This window comes from Wyeomyia smithii, chromosome 2 (genome assembly GCF_029784165.1).
Source record: "Wyeomyia smithii strain HCP4-BCI-WySm-NY-G18 chromosome 2, ASM2978416v1, whole genome shotgun sequence".
Lineage (NCBI taxonomy): Eukaryota > Metazoa > Arthropoda > Insecta > Diptera > Culicidae > Wyeomyia > Wyeomyia smithii.
Window position 1 is genome coordinate 165,947,920 of NC_073695.1, and position 7,761 is coordinate 165,955,680.

At 35.6% G+C, this 7,761-nt stretch overlaps 1 pseudogene; it reads right to left on the minus strand.

Moving 5' to 3' along the window:
- Positions 1-793: 793 nt before the first annotated feature.
- Positions 794-955, minus strand: LOC129726264 (U4 spliceosomal RNA; annotated as a pseudogene).
- Positions 956-7,761: the final 6,806 nt, after the last annotated feature.

Sequence of the window (7,761 nt, forward strand, 5' to 3'; positions counted from 1 at the left end):
GTCACTCCTGTGTATTCGAGCAGCAGGAGCATTCGAAAGCAGGGATGTTTCTAAATTTCAGTCCCTTGGCTACTGCTTTTCCATCACCACGTAGACGCAGTGCCTGAGTTCATTCCGAATCGAATTGCGTTGAAAAAGGATAGAGCAGAACCACGTTTACAGTAGTATGCACACAAAGGGAACTAGCAATAACAATTATAATCACAGCTTGTCCCTACAGAATTGACTTCTGTCATATTTGTTTTACATTTCATCGTAATTTAGTTACGTTCCAAGATATGGAAAAATCAATTTAAATCTAAATTAGTGAAAATCAATAATCATATTGCGGGTTGTTCAAATGAATCTATCGAAAAAGATTTTATCCATATTAAAGTTTTATCTTTCAGTAATTGAATTGCTGACATATTCTTGCATTTGTACATTTTTCAGAATGGATTATTTTGATCTCTTGAATGCCTGAAAACCTTACCATGATTTCTGGTAAACTGGTAAACAATTTTTGTATTTGATTTGTATTTGAGAAAAATACATTCAATTGTTGATTTTATTCGTTGCAAGAAAATGTCAATTTTGATAATCTTTTGATAGTAGAAGCGCGAATTAGTTTTCAAGAAATTAACCGAGAACGAAAAAATGATTAAAATTTTATCTGAAAGAATTTTTTTACATTTTTCATCATCCTAGGAATAGTTTATGTGACTTTTCTTTTACCCTAATTTTTTTGTGTAGTTATAATTACTCGTTGTATTCCACAGCTACTTTTTTTTAACTCTACGGTGTATGATTTGAGAGCTATAAGTTTTTTAAGCTGGTGGGAAAATTCATTTAGTTTTTACTTTTAGAAAAACTGACGACTATGATTTTTACAATTCATAAACTTTTAGTTTTCAACTAGCAATAATCGCACCTCGGTTGTACCTTATTGGTTACGATATCGCCACTGCGCAAAGCTAATTCATAAACTTTATCTGCAAGAAAAAAATTTTTTTTAAAAATGTAGACCCAGCGTATTATTTCACACGATCATAAAAAATCTATACTCAATTATTGTATATCATTGATAATTAACTTTTGAAGTATTTAACTGAAATTACCTGAAAGTAAAACATCGTTAACCAAATGTTGAGGAATTAGGAAAATTAAATGATTGGCTCATGAAAAGCGTATCTTCCGCTGCCCCTAATTTTACCCGACAAATGAAAAGGCAATAACCGACCAACTGTCGTTTAAGAGCTGACAGTGCAAACTTTCGCCCATGGATTTCCCCCGATTTTTTGGCATACTCTATAGAAAGGACAAACCTATCTGTTTTTGGTTGAAACGGCGTCCTATCGGGTGCAGTGGGAAATGATTTTTACCGAGGATACGATAACAATGTATAACACGCAGCCACGTGTCAGTCGATGGGCACGTGGCGCCGCGTGCAAGCATTATCAAACAAACGCTCACAGATTACAGGATGAATTGGGTGCATAAATATAGATATTATTGATGCTTTGCATTTGCTTGCCTGGTCTGGGTTCTGGTTCGGTTAGTCGATGCATGGCAAGTGGAGTTTGTGTCAAAAGCAGCACTTCCGAGAGATAAGCACACCGTTCTAGGAGGGAAAATCGCTTCGGAAGCTGTCGTCTTTTTAGTGTGCTGCATCACCGCATTAGGAAATAGATTCACACAGAGGCACCTAGACAGAAGGCAATTGACGCCTTTTTTGAAGGTTTGCAGAGCAGCATGGACAAGCTTCAGTATGAACTGTGCTTTACACAAAACCGAAGCACGTGTTTTTTGCCTGGATGCCATGAATATTTCAGAACGGGTGACTTGAACACAAAATAAGATCAATCTGTGACGAATTATCTAATCACACAGTGCTAGTTGAGCCTGCTGAAAATATTGATAAACGGTTGCTATACGCCATACGTAATACAATAACACTGTTGTGCTCTCTGTCGAAGGATACTAGAGCAAACGAGTGCGTTAGTAAATTAGACGAAGAAAACCTGCAGTGAATTATTGATGGAACTTGTTTTGCAACTTGTACGAAATTGGTCTCAATCGAAAACCAATCAGATTTGGTTAAATATTATTAAACATTTTTCTATTTGAATGTATAATTTAAAGATAATAAACGGTCAACACACAGCAAAAGTGTTTAACAACCTTTTCCCAGCAACAACAAAAAGTTACAAATTTGGGATCAACAATTCTAATATAAACGTCCATTTTTTTATTTTTCCATATTCGAATTGCAGGTATGCAGGTACACGAATCACTCCAGTAGTCTAATGAGAAAATATGCTCCTTACTGATGACGCTTTTTCATTATTATAAGCATAAAAAACACATAGGGCTTCATACAGAAATATTTCGAGACAATTAGACAAAAACATTAATAAAACGAATCGGATTGCCAAAATGAATCTCTAATTGTTTGAAATTCAACTTAGTGTATCCGCTTTTTGAAATCTGTGATTCCGTATGAGGTCCAAAATCATGTTCAAAAATCGTTCTAAAATATTCACATTGTTTGACACACGGTAAATTAAAAATACAAAACAGACATTTCAAATTAACTCATTATTTTGCATGCCGGAAGATAAGTTATTGATATTACGAATGCACATGCGAGTGGCGATGGAGAAGTGGAACGTCTTCTTTGGGTTTTCTTCGTTCATATTTTAATAAATGAATATATGAATGAACTGGGCACAGATTATGAATGGAAGTTCCTTCCACAAGACCAATGAATTACCGGAGCAATATTCGAGGAGATACGAACTGTAGAAACCAAGCTTTACAAAAAACGAATACAACATAATACGCTACTCCACCCATTTCCGTCTAGTCTACACTTTTGCCCCAAAAGGGCTTAGCCAACAAAACATTATTCGTGTCAGCCATCGCATTCTCTCAACGGTGCAATCCTGCCATACCATCGTTAGTTGAAGGCTACTCTCATGCGAAAGTTCCACATCACGATCTGTTGGCTGCGATGCTGCCAAAACTTACTGATGATGTCGGTGCACCGAAAAATCCTAAGCGAATCTGATTTATTACGTATGATAGTCACGTGCACACCGGTCGAGAAGGGAATCCACCGCCGTCACATTGAAAGAGGTTGAGGTCATACGCGGAGATTAAACTAACCCACCAACGTCTCTTGATGTTACGATTTGATAACGTCTCCAAGGAGGAGAATCAGATTTCTAAAAAAATTAACATTCATTTTTTACGCATCGTCTCTGATTAGCTATCCTTTTTTAAAGAAATTTTTAAATTTTGTTTCTGATTACAAATTAAGCACAACATCATATTAAGGGTTGGTGCCCTTGAATAATGTAGAGACACATATGGATTCAATTTCTATTGGTGCCTGTATTTAATTAAGCATTGTTTTCATTATTACAGTAATGTTGACTGGTAAAATCGACTCTATGGCGCTCGTAAGCTTTCGATTATTCAATTTGCGGAACCGCGAAGTAACAAGCTACTAGTTTTTAAATTGATTTTTTCAATTTTCTTTGTACATCCCCTGCTGGTGATTTAATAATATCCACTTGATCGATCGTTTTACTATGATACTGAATATATAAAGAGATTATTCATCCTATTTTCGGCTTATACTGAAAGATGTACTTATCATTTTGTGTTTATTCTTTACATAATAGTTGCAACTTATCCCAACTTGCGAAATGAAATTGGTTCACAGTAAAATTTATGTAATAGCTTAAAATTCTCGCGTTCGCAAACAGTAGTATCGAGAATATTCTTAGGCTATTGTAACGATAGTACTGACTGTGACAGTATAAAAACCAAAGCCTTGGTGCTACGTTCCAATTTGGAACTTGACCTTCTGTTTATGTATATACAGATTTCGCAGCCGACTGTTCAGTGTACAGGACAATTTCGGGGCTAGCGCTACGATCCTACTGACACTAACAGTCTCTCCCGAGCCGAGACTCGAACCTTTGACGACTGGCTCGTCAGGTCAGCATAGTACCTCGAGACCATCTGGGGGACTATGACAGTACCTCCTTCTTTTTTCAATTTGTTTAGCAATGAAATATTCTAATTAGTACTACTGATAACTGAATTAATTTTCGATTTAAATAAAAACCTGTTCACCCCAAATAATCAATGCGAAGCAAAGTCTTGGTGCTGCATTCCGATTCGAAATATTACCTTCTGTTTATTATACACAAACTCCGCAGAATCGAGCTTATGACGCTGGCTTGCTAGGCCAGCATCGTACCTCGAGACCAAATTCGCAGTGGCATAAAATAGAAAAAAATTGAGACTGCAATAGCTGGTAATCGTCGTAAAGAATTTTTCTTATGCAGAAAGTTTAACTTTTTCGTGAAAAATCACAAAAACGCAAATCAACGCACCTGCTTGCCAACTCGTATGACTTATTGTTATAAATCGAAAACGATAATCTAAATATTCTTTATAGTTATTAGAAAAGTGTATTACAATTACAAGTAAATAAAATTCTAAACCGATTACAGTTATTTTTCTATTGTACCTCGACGTAAATTCTCAATCTAAAATTCGAAACGGTCAAATGTAAGGCCATCAACCCTATCATACCTGGCATAAAAATGCGTTCAGCGCACAATGGGCGGAGTTATTGCATATACCTACTAAACCTGAACCTGATGGCGCTTTCGATGCACTGTTTCTTGTTCTCATAGCAGCGGCAAAAATCACTTTATTTAAAAAAAATTGCCGCTATAAACTTTTTTTGTGCCGACCAAAAGCTAATTCCTTGTTCTATAATAAAATCCATCCGTAATAGTAACACTACATTGCCTTGGTATACCGTCATGTACCTGTTGAGGTGATTCGGCTGCGCCGAACTACAAAGGCATCCGCTATAATTGCCAACTCATCTAGTAATAATAAATTTTCGGTCAGCGTATGCCGACAATCAGTTATTTGGCATGATTTTATTTTCTGCAGTGACTGTGTAACAAAAATTCATCTATTTTTTACAATCTTTGTCTTGTGAATGGTTCCAAGTCTGTGGGTTTATTATTCTGATTAAGTTATTCTACACAACTCAGCAGGTACAGTGTTGTTGTTTACAGTTTTACAAATCTATTGAACAGTTTCTAAATGCATGTTATTATATCCTGCTACTGATACTTTTTAAACAAAGTGCCGAATATCATACTTATCGTAAGCAATATTTAAATAAATCATGTTACAACAGTTTACTTTCCCGGATACACTCTGTCGCGGTTTACGAAAATATATATAAATCGTTTAAATTTTATTGCTGCAGATAGAAATAAATTGTCAGATGGAATAGTAATCCATAAATTAGAAAAAATCATTTCCAATTTAGTATATGCGGTGTAACTCCAAATGTCTCCAGTTAAGTCATCGATAAGACTATGGAAATATCACAAAATAATTTCAGGGTCAACAAAGAATTAAATTCTATGTGCATCCCTTATTTTCTACGGAAAACAGCAAAGGAATTGGATTCGGAATGACTTGCCGACGACCTTTTTGGAAATAAAGTAAAAAAGAGCAAATTCTACGTAAGAATAATATCAACAAATAAAAGCAGGTCGATACTTGTATACCACGACATCACTGGAGATATTTCCATTCTTGCAGGTTATTCTTAACCTCTGCAAATCCCCGTGCGTTTCACATCTACGTTGACTATAACAAGTCCTGAAAATTGCAGCATTCAATCTCGAATACCCGTACTTCATGTATGTACGTTTACATCCAAAATAGACATCATCATACGCGCCTGTTTCTAAAAAGAAAAACGGAAAATATTTACTAACTATCTAAATGCAACTCTTGATGAAATCATATTTTTAAGACATTACAATAATTTTCGTTAGAAACCAATGAAGAGAGTTTCTGATTTTGAACATGTCTGTGTGTATGTGTATTTCAATTTAAATTTATCAAGCCTTCGAATAAACCAAATGGCAAACGAAAAGTATTGTGATCCTCTCGAAACATTTAAAAATATTTTGAATTGGCATAGACTAAAGTCTTTTTTTACGCGGATTTTTACGCGTTTTTCAGGCGGATGTAAGAATTTACGTTTTTTTTTAACGCGGCATGTTTTTCTAGGTTTTTCATTTCCAAATCGTTTATTTAAATGTGTCGGATGAGTTTACCTAATCCAATTACTGAATATTCATTAATTTTACCTTTTTAAATTTTTTCTTGAATTTCAACTCGATTCGTAGGTGGAGATAACACTGCTATTGATTCTTTTCCGAAAGTATTTATCAGAAATGATCATAAAATTTTAGCAAATGAAGTTTTTTTCACGATGATTTCAGAATTCAGATTTTAGAATTTACGCGTTTTTACACGCTACGTATCCCTCGCGTTAAGAAGTGACGTGTTGAAGAAGTGACTAATTTTTGACTAGTCCTATCAAGTGCTTCTGGCCACATTGGCCACTTACATGAACAATTCGTAATTTATATCAATTCAAAACCCCACATTCGGCATCGGTAAACTGGTTAGTCCATATCCTTCAAGGATATGGATCGTATATCTCCATGGTTATGGATTGTATATCGAAGTATAAAAAAGCATGATTTATATACAATCATTTTGGTTGCCTTAAGTTTTTTTGTGCTTCCAGTGAAACTGATGGCGCCAATGCATAACACATCTTCTATCCGCTATATAGTGACAATTAACGTCTATTTTACTACCCACAGTTAGTGATAGCCCTTTAATACTGACCAAACAATGTTGATGGAATTTCAGAAAGAACAAAGATGTTTAGTAAATTTAAAATAAATGATTTATTGTTGTTCTGGATCCACTCTAAAAGAATCCATCAAGTGATTATCTGCGTCGTATGGCAGATCTCTTCTAAAGGTATATAGCATATAATTCTTGATACCTTCCCGTTAGTGGTTACCAGATAAGATGCTATGCCTAACAAATCAGGCTTCGTATGTTCGAATTTCGGCTGAGAGAGACTGTTAGATTACTGCTGTAGCGATAGATTTGCAACTGTCGTTGCACACTGATGAAGAGTTAGCTGTGATGCCTGTATCAAGAAAACAGAAAACTCAATTTCAAATAGGAATGCAGCATGTTAAAATCGACTATTTAGTATTGTTGCAAAATGTACAGCAGAGAGGAATAATAAAAACCCTGCAACTACTATGCGGCATTTTGCTAGGAGCACCAAATAATTTCGTTTTTCTAGTTTGAGTTTTAGGGCAACTTTTTTCGCTTTTGTCGACCAGTATTATCGAGCCTATCAACGAAATTGTTTAAAACTAGCCGTTTACTGTCCGTGTTGCCTAAGAATTTCTACTTAATTGAAGATTTGGTTGGAGTCCTTTCTAATAAATCTTTCATTAAAGATGAAAATTGATGGTTGTGTATCACGGCCTTTTTCAAATTGATCCGGTGTCCCACAGAGCAGCAATCTCGGTCCACTACTTCTATTCCTCAAATACACAGCATAACTTTTGCATCGTGTATATTCGGCCGAGTCGACGACGTAGAAGCATGGCCAGGCAGTACCCATGACTATCTTTTCTTTGGGTCGCTGTAGCGAATCCATTTTGTATCACCCGTCACGATGTGATGAAGAAAACCCTCCTCTTTGTCGCTGGAGCAGTTGTTAAAAGACGAAAAAACGACATTCAACGTCTTTTGGTTTGAAATTCTCAACGCGCTTCAGCCGCCGTTTCTTTGATTAAAATGGGCAAAGTAAGATTTCACGCTAATGACGATTATTTTACATTTTCA